General features: G+C 49.0%; 1 protein-coding gene across 7 annotated transcripts in view; it reads left to right on the plus strand.

Moving 5' to 3' along the window:
* Nucleotides 1-477: 477 nt before the first annotated feature.
* Nucleotides 478-12,034, plus strand: part of CHL1 (cell adhesion molecule L1 like) — a 129,609-nt gene continuing 118,052 nt past the window's right edge. For 4 of the 7 annotated variants that reach the window (XM_030956550.1, XM_030956554.1, XM_030956553.1 and 1 more), the window contains exon 1: nt 892-1,053. The gene's annotated coding sequence lies outside the window, so the exon portion shown is untranslated. Of the gene's footprint in view, nt 718-890; nt 1,054-12,034 lie in introns of those variants that run through there. The other 3 variants (XM_030956548.1, XM_030956551.1, XM_030956549.1) reach the window with 2 other exon arrangements.

Here is a 12,034-nt window from a genome sequence, read left to right on the forward strand (position 1 = left end):
GACAATGACTGGCAGATTTGTGACGACTGTCTTTACCAATCACTTAAATATTTAGCGCATTCCACACAGGGCTCGGGGCATGAAGCGCCCAGGCGGAGTCCGGGCGCTCAATCGCACCCGCGAACCTGAGCTGGTTCTGTGGTCATGTACAGCACACAGGGGGGCATTTGCCCAAAAAAACCCCAAAAAACCAAAAAGAAAGCCGAGGAAAAGAGGGTTTTCCCTCTTCCCACCGAAAAGAGGTTCGGTGTTGGGATGATGGGGTGCATGAGGGTTTAGTAGGGCTAAAGGGGGAAGGGCTAAACCCAGTTGCAGTTTTCTTAATCTCCATCCTTTTCTCTGAAAAGCACCGACAGTTCTGCAGCCCTGAGAGGGGTGAGACCCGGCGGGGACCGTCCCTTCCCCGGCAGCGCCTCGCTCCTCCTCGCCTGGGTTTCGGCGGAGCCGCTGCCCGCCGGAGCGAGAGCATCCCGGCTCCGCCGGGGCAGCGCCCTCGGTTCGGCCGCTCCGTTCCGCTCCTCCCGGCCCGCTTCTGGGCTGCCCGGCCCTGGGGGCACCTGCCCGGCTGCGGGACGGCCCCCCCGGGCTGGGGGCGGGCAGGGGCTGCCCTCGCTCCGTCCTCTCCTCCCTCCCTGCATCCGCAGGTGCCGCCCGGAGCAGCGGGGCCGGAGGTGCCGCCGGCAGCCGGCTCCGGCCGAGGGGGTTCGGATCGGGCAGGTGGGACCCGGAGCGGGGCCGGAGCCGGGGCGGGGGTGGCTGTGGCCCGGGGGAGGCCGTGGGGAGCGCGGGGCTCGTTGCCATGGCTGCCTGCAAGCTCCGCCGGAGGAGATAGCGATGCCAGTCACGGAGGGACCCTCTCCCTCCTCGTGGGTGTGGAGCGGGGCTGGCTTTGGGGTGGTTGCGTTGGGTTTTTCCGCTCCCCCTCCTTCCCTCCCCCCCTACCTCCCCCTTTTTTTTTTTTTTTTTCGGGGTGGAGCGATTAATCCGGAGCGCCGGGACGGGGCTGCGGAGCCGCCGCCGCCACCGGGACCCCTCGGCCCGCCCGGGCTCAAGGTACGGCGGGGCAGCGGGGAGGGCTCCGGGGGTGTCCGGCCTCGGGGCCGCCCTGCCCGGCTCCCAAAGCGCTCTTTAATTATTATTATCGCTCTGGTTTGAAAACTGCTTTTCCTGCTGCCGGCACCGCACCTGGTCCCGCAGCGGCGGCTGAGCCCTGCGGAGCGATGGGCAAGCGGAGCCGGGCTCAGCCCGAGCGGGGGGATCGAGGGGTCCCGGGGAGCCGGTCCGGCCCCTTCTCCCCGCACTCGGCTCCCCGGGCGGAGGAGCCGCTGCCCGCGGGAAGTTCCGGGGGTGCGGAGCCGGGGCACAGCGCGGAAGGGCCGGGGGACAGATCCACGGACTAGAGGACAGGGCCAGGGGACAGAGCCACGGACCGGGGGCTCGGCTGGGGGTTGCCGGCTCAGTCCCGTGCTGCTTTAGGTGGGCTCAAGTTTGCGATTCTGATGTCCTGCATCTCGGCGAACACTTGTTTCAGCTTCCCAAACGGTTTCAGAGAGGATTTGGGGTTGGTTTCGCTGCAGTTCCTAAACAATTCCCGAGGTGCCCAGGTTGGTTTTTTCCCTGGGAAGCGATGTAGTTCCCCGTGTAGCGCTGCGGGAGAGCTGCTGGAATGGCTGGGGCTCGGTGTCTGGGCTGTGCGTTATCGATTTGTGTTGCACGATCAGAGAGCATCGGGGAGCTTGGCAACGCAGCCCAAGGAGATTTTGTTTTCCTGTAGTCAGACACAGCAAATGTACGTGGGCTTTGCATCTGCCGCTTCCATCCTTAGGGATACTTGGCGTCTTTTGGGGTAGGAAGGAACTGAGCTGTGTTTTGTTGGGTTATGTACAGGTGTTCAGCACTACCTGGGAATACTTTTGCTTGAAATGTGGTTTTGAAATATTTCACCAGAGTGGTGACAGGTGGCACTTCTGTGTCCTTGCCAAGGGTTTGGTGTGACCAAGTTGATATGTGCTGTGGAGCTCCCCAAATCCCATTCCATGAGCAATAAATAATAAATGTTACAACTTTAGATCCAGGCCCGAGGAAAGGAGAGGAGGTGAAAAGCTGTACTTTAAATAAATATATATTTTTGGCCATTTATGAATGTGAAATGTTACCTCGTTGGAGCTGTGCTTGCCATCCTCTGGCCATTGCTTCCCACGTGCCTCTGCTTATCTTCTGATAAGAAATACCAGAGTGCACAACTCCTGCTGTATTAACACTTCTCCCTTGCTTAAAAGTAATAAATTTTCATTGTGTTTCTGAAAAACCCAAGCCAAATAAAGCCCTCTTTCTCTCAATGGGTCATTAAAAATTAGGAAATTCTGGTTCACCAGTTTCTGGTGCTCATTTAGGCTGAGCATCTGCTGTCAGTGGAGTCTGGCTTGCAGGGGAACTGCAAGTCCAGATCATGTGACATTAAAATAAGATGCACAGGACAGGACACCGAGATTTGCAGAAGGTAATTTCTTTAGAAATACTGCCCAGTGTATATGAAATTATCATTAAGTATCTTCAGTAAAAAACCACCTGCCAGCAATCAAGGAGTTGAAATTCTGCCATATGCAGCACACAGCTTGGAAACCAATTTGGTTTTAAACTCTTCCTGTTTATTATAGTTTTTTTATCAAAATAGGGATGGGATGAATCTTGAATGTAAGGCTGAAATAAAGAGACTTTATTGTTTATACAGAATAAATGTATATTACTTGGCAATATACATTTAACTCAATGAGTGCAACTATTGTGGGCATTTAGTATGAGCTACTTCAGTAATTAAACTTCATGCATGAAAATATAACAGTCCACTTCTTCACCCCAAGAAAGCCAACAGATAAGCCTGATTTAAATGAAAGATTACATTATTCACAGCTTGCATGTGTACCTCGAGAGGCTTGGACTGGGGCCACCTTGTTTGCCAGTAAAAATTCACTTTATCACTTCTGTTTGGGAGGGAAAAATGGAACAAAAAGGAATTTATTCTTTACATGAAACGATGCTGAGGACAGTTGCTCCTGTGATCAGGAAGGATCTGCTCCTTTCCCCAGTGGGAGAGGACAGGGACTACTTTAAACACTACTAATTAGATCAGTTTATCTTGCACGCATTACAATGCTGTAGTTAGTTAATTATAGCTTTTCTCATTAGCAGTATGTTAAGAATAATGGATTAACATATCACACGGATCAAAAGAACATCTACAAAGTTTATCTTCGAGGAAAGAAAGTGTTATTGTGTGTCAGGAAGTCCCCCTGGCTTTCCCAAGGCACAGATTTTGTTGGAATTCCTGAGCTGGTGCTTCAGAGCCCTGTGAATGACTTGAATTGATCACAAACAAGTGACACTGGAGCTCTTGGTTGCTTAGCAACCCACCAAGATGCCACAATTTCTTTTGGTATATTTGTCCAGTAAAGTAGAAATTCAGTTTTGTTACAGATCATGGGTTCTTTGCTAGCACAAAGCCCACCCTAGAACAACCCTAAATCGTGGAGAATGAAAATTGATGTCCCAGCACAGGGTGTGGGAGCAGCCTGGCAATGAAAACAGAGCAGGAATCTTGTACCATATTCTGGTGGTGATGTGCTCCGTGTCTTATAACAAGTTTCAATTGTCCTTTCTTGGTTAGACTCCTAAAAACCCCCAAATCATTAGTGGGACAAGTTCTATCAAAGCAATTCATCCACTAGGTGCTGTTTGAATGTGCTGTCATGAGGTGTGAAATCCTGCAAGGTCTGTGGGGTTCCCCTGAGCTCCACTTGAAATGAAACCAGGAATGTGTGCTTTGGTTGTGGTCTGAGTTATCCCCTGGCCCACAGGGCTGGGCAGCTCTGCTGGCTTCTCCTCACAGCAGACCCTGGGTCCTTAGCAGATCTTGTTGGGTAAGGGAATAACTCAAAGAGCAGAAGGAAGATGGATGTTACCATGATTACCTACCCGAAGTACCAACATGGGCTTCAATGAATTATAATTTGGTCAGTGGGCTCTTTTTTGTTCCCCCTGGCTCCACCTGTGCTGCACCTTGGGAGGGAATCCTGCATCCCATCCCCACTCTCTGTGCTTCTGTTGGGGTTCCAGGGCCAGGGAACCCCCAGGGGGAGTTTGGATAAGTCAGGAGCCAGGATATTTCAGCAGCTCCCTCTGTGCACTGCAGCTGCTAATGGGCTTTCCATGCTGAGCTGGAGCAAAGCTCTGCAGTGTGGTGGGTGCACCTGGGGCTCCCAGCACCCTCTTGCTCTGCTTATCTCCACCCTTCTGAGCTCTGCTCTCTGTCCGTACAGACAAATCCTCGTCCTGCTGGAAGTGTGCCTAGGGAAAGGCTGCTAGGGCTGGGAGAGCTGCAGGGTGTCATGGCATTCATGCTGCTTAAATAGCAGGGAAGATTTCTTCCCTCTGGATGGGAAAAAGGAATCCAGGTACTTCTCTTTGTAGAACTTGAGTATTGAATATTTCACTGTGTGTAGGACTAGAGGGGGATTGTGGCAGTGCCCACAGGAACTGCTGAGACCACACTGAACCAAGTCCCAGCTCGTTGTCACTGTTCCTAGGCTAAGATTATTGCAGTTCATAGTCTGTGTACCTGTAATTAATTGCCCTTCTAGGCTCAGACAGACTCAGGTGAAGAGCTCAGGTGAAGACTTGTGAGCTTGGCTGACTTTGCTGTGAGTTGTTTTTCCCCCTGTTGTTTCTGTGTAACAAAGTCGGCGCTCGAAACTCAAGGTTGTTGTATTTAGCATCTTTTATTTCCCTTAGCTACTCTCTTCTGTTTTATTCATTGACCTGTGTAAGTGCATTTGCATTCCCAGATGCTGATTAGTGATTGCACAATAAACAGATGAAGGTGCTTGGTGGTATTTGGTGCCTGAGGTTTCTCCTCCCAGCGTGTCCAGGCACCCTGCATGAAGCACACAGTGAGTGATGCCTGGGCTGATGTTATTTTCTGGGGTTTCAGCACTCCCTAGCAGATGTTCCCTTCTTCCTTCATTGCACCTGGATGTGTGAAGATCAAAAATAATGCAGATGGAGAACAGTTTATCATGAAAAGTAGTGATTATTGTTACAGCTTAACTAGCTTGTGGTTTTCAGTGTGATTTCCAAGTGCAGATCCTGTTCCATGTTAGAAGCACAAAACTTTTGTTGCTTTCTTCATTAGGGCTTCTCTTCCTATTTTCTTTTGACCCTTGCTAGTCCTCTCTTTTCTCCATTTGTGAAGAAAATTACCAACTTTGGGTGATTTTCTCCTTTTGTTTGTTTTTTTCTGTCTTGCAACAAGACAGGGTTAAATCAGAGGTGTGGTGATTTGGGTTAAGGGAGGGTGAAGAGGAGTTTGGGGACGACAGGGACGAACCTGCTTGGATCCCTCCCCACCTTCGCTCCTGGTCTGTGGCCCAGCAGAATTGAGATGTCTGGATGCTGGCCTGAGGCAGTGCTGGAGCCTGGGCAGGGCTGTGTCTGGGAGGGAGCAGCTTTGGAGGAGATTTTCACCAGCTGCTTCCCAGTCTGGCTGAGAGAGCCCCGGCCAAGCTGCAGACAGGTGACCGCAGACAGCCCAGGCTGTCCCTGTGCCCAAACCACAGCTGGCAGTGTCCCTGCTGAGCCCTGCCCGTGTCTGCAGCCAGGGACGGGTGGAGAGGTGACACTGCCATGGTGTCTATCCTCAGAGCAGCACCTCTGCATTGCTCTGGGAGGGCTTTTGGTCCCCAGCCTGGTCTGTGCCACTGTCCCTGCCTGCTGATGCTGCATTTGCTTCCTCCTCCTCTCCCTCCTCCTGAGAGCATCAAAGGCAGCACCTGTGCTGTTCATTCCTGCTTCTGAGAGGGCTTTAAAGGTGGGATGAACCCAGGTGAAGGGGCTCTGATGGCTGGGGAGTCTCTGTGCCCTCCTGCAGAATACAAAGTGTAACTGCAAACAAGGCAAGCAGTGAGAGCACCAGGCTGCAGCCCCCAAGAACTCTAAACACTGCAGCGAGCCAAAGCCCTCTGACCTCCCAATACAGCTTAGATGGATGATTTTGGTGCTTTCAGAAATCTCATTTCAAGCCTCTCTGTTTTTTGGGAGGCCCGTGGGATGACTCTGCAAGGTTTAAGTCACTATTCAGAGCAGCATCCTGGCTGGAGTGAATGGGAAAGGCAGAAATCTACTCAGAGGAGTAGGAAAAAAAAAAAAAGAAAAAAAGGCAGGATTGGGCCCATCCACCTTTCAGTGTGTGTCTGCTTTGGTGACTTCTGGAGTGTGACACAAGCAATTCCCTGTCAGCTTCCCCTGCTGGCTGACACAGAAGAGGTGGCTTTGAATGCTGCCTGCTGTGCTTGTGTGGCACTTGAAAGGAGAGAGGGCTGCCTTTAAGGAGAGTCTTCCCACAGCTTTAAAGGAGATTTGAAAAATGCAGCTCTCCGTCCTGTCACGTGCTGCTCCAGCATTAAACCCGATGGAAACCTGGAACAATGTCTCAGGAAAAGATGCCTGGTGCCAGTGTGCACCCCCAGTGCTTCAGATAAAATCAGTCCTGATGAAAGGTTGCTCTGCTGATAGGGAAAGGGAAATTATTATTGGGGAGCAGGTTTTTTTTCTGTTAGAAAAATCCCCAACAATTCTTTCAGCTGAAGGAGTGATTAACTCAATGGGGTTTTTTTTAACACATGCCTTTTTACAGAATGCACCATTATTTTTGCAGTTTACTGAAAACAGAGAATGGTTAATAAGAAGAGATTGTAGGTTTGGAAGCAGCCACATGTTTTTCCCAAGGTTGATCTCGTGTGTCTGTCTGTCCATCACTGAGATCCTTCCCTCTGGGCAGTTTGTGTTGGTTGATCCAGGTCTGTATGTACACTTGAATCCATGGTTGTTTGTATAATTTTGTTGGTTTTACTTCTTTGTAAGCAAAATACTCCAAACCACAATCTGTTTGCTGAGTTCAGTGAACTTATTACCTAAAATTTGGGTTGTTGCTCAAGTGCTCTACTGAATAAGGGCCCAGTGTTTTATTTGTCACTTTCATATCACTCCACCAATGAATTTGTTCCAGTGAAACTTCATTGAGAGGACAGATTTTAGAGGATTTCTCTTGTAAGTCAGAGGAGGTCCTGTCTGAGTTTTTTTATTATTTAGTTTTACAGGAATAAGCTGTATTCAGTTTTGCTTTGAGTTCTGCCAAGGCATTGGTCAAAACTGTAGTAATATTGGTCATTACCATCCCCATTCCTTTGAGATAAATATTCCTTTTGTTGCATCTGGGCAGAAGACAATGGCACAGAGCTGAACTGCTGCTATCTGCCAGTTCTAGTGGCAGATTTTATTACCATATTTTCAGGATGATCCATGGTGACTTCCAGGCTGGACGTTGCCCAGGCAGAGCACTGGTGAAGTCATGGCGCCGCTGAAATGGATGCTCAAACTCCCAGTGACCTCAGCAGAGTCAGCTTGTTGTCCCAGGAGTGATGAAAATCTCATTTACAGCCTAAGCAGTTCGAGGAGGAGGTGTAATGGCTCAGGTCCTTGACTGATACAAATGAGGCTGCTTCAGCTGAGGGTGATTGAGTTTCCCTGGCTGGAGCCATCTGGGATTTTGGAGACTCCGCCATCCACGTGGGCTCTGCAGGCAGCAGAGTTGGGAGCTCTGTGACGCTGCCTCCTCTCAAGTCTCTTCTGGTTGGACTGGGAGCAAACACCCAGCAAACAGCCCTGAATATTCCTGTTTTCTGAGCCACACAAATGCCAAGAGTGGTGTGAAGGGTAAGGAGGAGCAGTGATTAAAGGGCTGTCCCAGCTGTACAGAGCTAAGCCATACCTGCTCCATTAAACTGACAGGGTTAGCGCTGAAATCCACAGTAATTGCTCAGGGTTTACCACCTGCATGACAAATGCACCTTTCTGTTATTGACTGCGTGGGGCTGGACTCAGGCTTCCTCCTAAATCTGGGATTTTTATGATCTCTGCTGAGCCTGTGGAATTGCAGCCTCCCTGCTGTCTGTGTGCGTGCAGAGCTCAGCCCAGGGCTCTGCTCACCCTGATTTTTGGCTAATTCCTGTCCAGACAGTGCTCACCTGCTGGGAGAGGCCCAGGCTTGCCTCTTCAGCTCTGCATGATATCCCAGGGAATTGCTGAAAATGGAGCTGTTTGAGGGGTATTACAGAACAAAGCTTTACTAAAGGTGAAGTGCAGTCACTGTGGCGGCACCAGAAAGTAATCACAGAGGGACAGAGTGGCTTGGGGTGGAAGGGACATTAAGGATCATCTCCTCCCACCCCCTTGCCATGATAGGGACACTTTCAGGACACTGTCCCAGGTTGCTCCAAGCCCTGTCCAGCCTGGCCTTGGGCACTGCCAGGGATCCAGGGGCAGCCCCAGCTGCTCTGGGCACCTGTGCCAGGGCCTGCCCACCCTCCCAGGGAGGAATTCCTTCCCAATATCCCATCCAAACCTGCTGCTTCAGTTTGAATCCATTCCCCCTTGTTCTGTCACTACATGCCCTTGTAAGTAGTCCCTCTCTATCTTTTTTGTAATAATTATTTGGTGATGCAGCGCCTAAAGAAAAGGGATTTTCTCCCATCGCCTTCCCCGTGAGCAGGATGCTGCCTTTTGGAGCATTGTACCTCATTATCCTGCCAGAGCAGCACATTTTCCCTGTCAGCCATTCCCCCTGTCAGACATCCCTGTGCAGTGAAACCTCCCAGAATTCCAGCTGCATAGCAAGAGGAAAATTTCATCTCTGGTGCATTAAATTATGCCTCAGTGTTCATTAAAGAAAAAACAACCATGAAAACCACAACAGGCAACAAACCTGGAGGGTTATTCACAATCTTATCATGTGTACCACAAAAAAAAAAATGGAATAATCTTTGCATTCAGCAGATAAGCAGTATTCTCCCTACAAACCTCTTCCACTGTGATCCTCCAAAATGTATGCTGAGCTTGTCTGTGCACAAAGCTCCCTGAAATGGGTGGTTTGACCAATTTTTTTATCCCTGGATAGGATATAGTCAGGAATGTTGTGTATTTTCCCTGCTAATTACATAATGCACTCATTGAAAAGAATAATGTATGCAAAGTTTGGATGCTCAGGCTATGACAACCCATTTAACCATTTATAGCTTTATGTATTTTATAATCCCTGAACCCAAATGTCCCCGGAGAGAGAACGTGCCCTTAAAAATTTTAAGCCTTTAAATTAAGTGAATTTAAATGTGCTCATTTGCATATTTTCCCTTTCTTTGTTCTGCCTGAATGAGATATTGCTGCAGTAATTGAACTGTAATTTCAGGCCAGGTAAATGATGTCAGACAGGCGAGGCTGCGGGCGCTGCCGGAGCCGCTAATCCGCGATTTGCAGCACACCTTGGAGAGGGGAGCCTGTCCAGGCCACTTAGCATCACCCAGCCAGGGGCTGCCACTGAAAGTTCAATCAATTCCTGATCCTAAATGTGCTCCTGGGGGCAGGGAATTCCTGGGAAACCAACTTCTCACTGAGCTGATGTCGTACAGAATTCCAAAGGGGATTTGGGCTGGAAGGGACCTTAAAGATCTTCTCATTGTAGCTAAGCCATGTCCAACCTGGCCTTGGACATTTCCAGGGATGGGGCAGCCACAGCTGCTCTGTGCCAGGGTCTCCCCACCCTCACAGGGAACAATTTCACCTAAATTTTCCCTCTTTTCAGTTTGAATCCATTACTCCTTCAATTTGAACCCTATCACTCCAAAGGATGCAGTGGAGGGAAGGAATTCCTGGGAAACAAACTTCTCACTGAGCTGATGTTGTACAGAATTCCGAAGGGGTTTGGGGTGGAAGAGACCTTAAAGATCTTGGTGCACCCAAGCCCTGTCCAACATGGCCTCAGACATTTCCAGGGATGGGGCAACCACAGCTTCTCTGTGCCAGGGCTCCCCACCCTCACAGGGAACAATTCCTTCCTGATATCTCACCTAAATTTCCCCTCTTTTCAGTTTGAATCCATTATTCCTTCAATTTGAACCATATCACTCCAAGGGATGCGGTGGAGGGAGGGAATTCCTGGGAAACAAACTTCTCACTGAGCTGATGTCATACAGAATTCCAAAGGGGGTTTGGGGTGGAAGGGACCTTAAAGATCTTCTTGTTGTAGCTAAGCCATGTCCAACCTCTCCTTGGACATTTCCAGGGATGGGGCAGCCACAGCTTCTCTGTGCCAGGGCTCCCCAGCCTCATAGGGAACAATTTCACCTAAATTTCCCCCTTTTTTAATTTTAACCCATTACTCTTTCAATTTGAACCCTATCACTACAGCTTCCGATCAAATACATAGGTGGGTCAAAGCTGAATTCTCCTAAAAATAAAACTTTACAAAATTTTATCAAATTTACAAATTTTTTGCTAAAGAAGAGCACTGAAGCTTCTGGAAGTGTTTTTCTGAGCAGGCTCTGGTGATGGCTTTTTGGTGTGTTGGTTTGATGTGTTGGTGTTTGGTGCGATGGTTTTTTGTTCTCAGCCCGTGGATTTGGCATCTCTGTACCTTTGTGACGGCTGAACTGGGATGGGTGGGCAGGAGTGGGGTGGGAGGCAGAGGTGAGACTGTCAATAGCTGTTGGAAAAAGTCTTGGTTATGATCTTTGGGAAAGGTTGGGTCATACAAGGTTGGCAGTGTGGTTTTGGCTCCATTATCCTGTGTATCTTCTGTAGGAATACAGGAGAAGCCCATGTGAAAAGGGGGAAAGCAGAAGAGGTCAGAGATGATTGTCTGGAGAGCTTGGCACCAATCCCAGAAAAATAATGGAAAAGTTGATAGAGGAATGAATTAAAATAATGAATAGAGATAATTTAGGCTTCTCTGGAAAGGGAGGAGTTACAGGTTTGATAAATGTGGATAAGTGAGGTTTGTGTCAGGGTTTCCTGCTGTTGGAGGTGGTGTGCTGTGAAACCTCAGCCAAAACCAAACAACCCCAGCAAAGCCGGTGTGTGGAACTGGCAGCAATCTTGTTTCACAGAAACATGGAATGGTTTCAATTGGAAAGGACCTTAAATGCCACCCAGTGCCATGGCAGGGACACCTTCACTGTCCCAGGCTGCTCCAAGCCCTGCCCAGCCTGGCCTCGGACACTTCAGGGATGCAAGGGCAGCCCAGCAGGATGAAGGACAAATACGATCCTTTCACACACGGATTTTATCTGAATCCATGAGAGTGCTGGAAAGCCAGGGTCAGTTGTGGTGTCAACAGCTGAAAGAAAGGGTTTACAAACCTGGAGAGTCAAGGAAATAACCACAATATTGATTTGAAGAGTGGAGGAAATTCCCTGCAGTGAGAGATTTAGAGCTCAATCTGCTTAGCTCATCAAAAAGAGGATTGAGAGGGGACTTGATTACAGGGACAAGTATTTTCATGGGGAAAGCATATCCAGCTTTTTAATCAAGAAGAGAAAAGAAAAATCAGATCCAATGGCTGCAAGCTGGAGCCAGACAATTTTAAATTAGACATTAAAGACTTTTTTTTTTAACTGTGATTAACCACTGTAATGAACTGGGATGTGTTCAGATAGAGACTGGATACCTCGTGTGACACAATCAAACATGAGTTGCTGGATATGATTTGCAGAGGATAGGAAAAAACACAACAGAATGTGCTGCACAGAAAGGTGCAAAGGCCTTAAAATGTGTGAGCATTGAAAGGGCAGTCAAGGAAGAAGAAAGAAAAGGGAGGAACTGACATGGGAAGCACAAAAAGGAGGAATAGAAGCACTGAAAGGACAAAGAAAGGAGTTTCAGAGCTTCTGTTTCAGAGTATTGCAGCATATGTGTGAGCAAAGTGAGTTTTGGCATTGGGAGCACCTTGGGTGTTGGCAGAGCTGGAGTCATCTGTCTCCCAGTCAAAACAGCAATTTTGGATTCTGGGCTTTGTTAATGATGATAAAGAAACCTCCTATTTGTGGTCTGGGCTTTTGGCAGTGCTGTGGTGCTGGGGGAGAGGATGGTGCTGCCAAAAGCAGGGATGGACCCGAGGGTGGGATCCCACCAAGGCTGTGCCACCCTCCCC

Source organism: Camarhynchus parvulus, chromosome 12 (assembly GCF_901933205.1).
Source record: "Camarhynchus parvulus chromosome 12, STF_HiC, whole genome shotgun sequence".
Classification (NCBI taxonomy): Eukaryota; Metazoa; Chordata; class Aves; order Passeriformes; family Thraupidae; genus Camarhynchus; species Camarhynchus parvulus.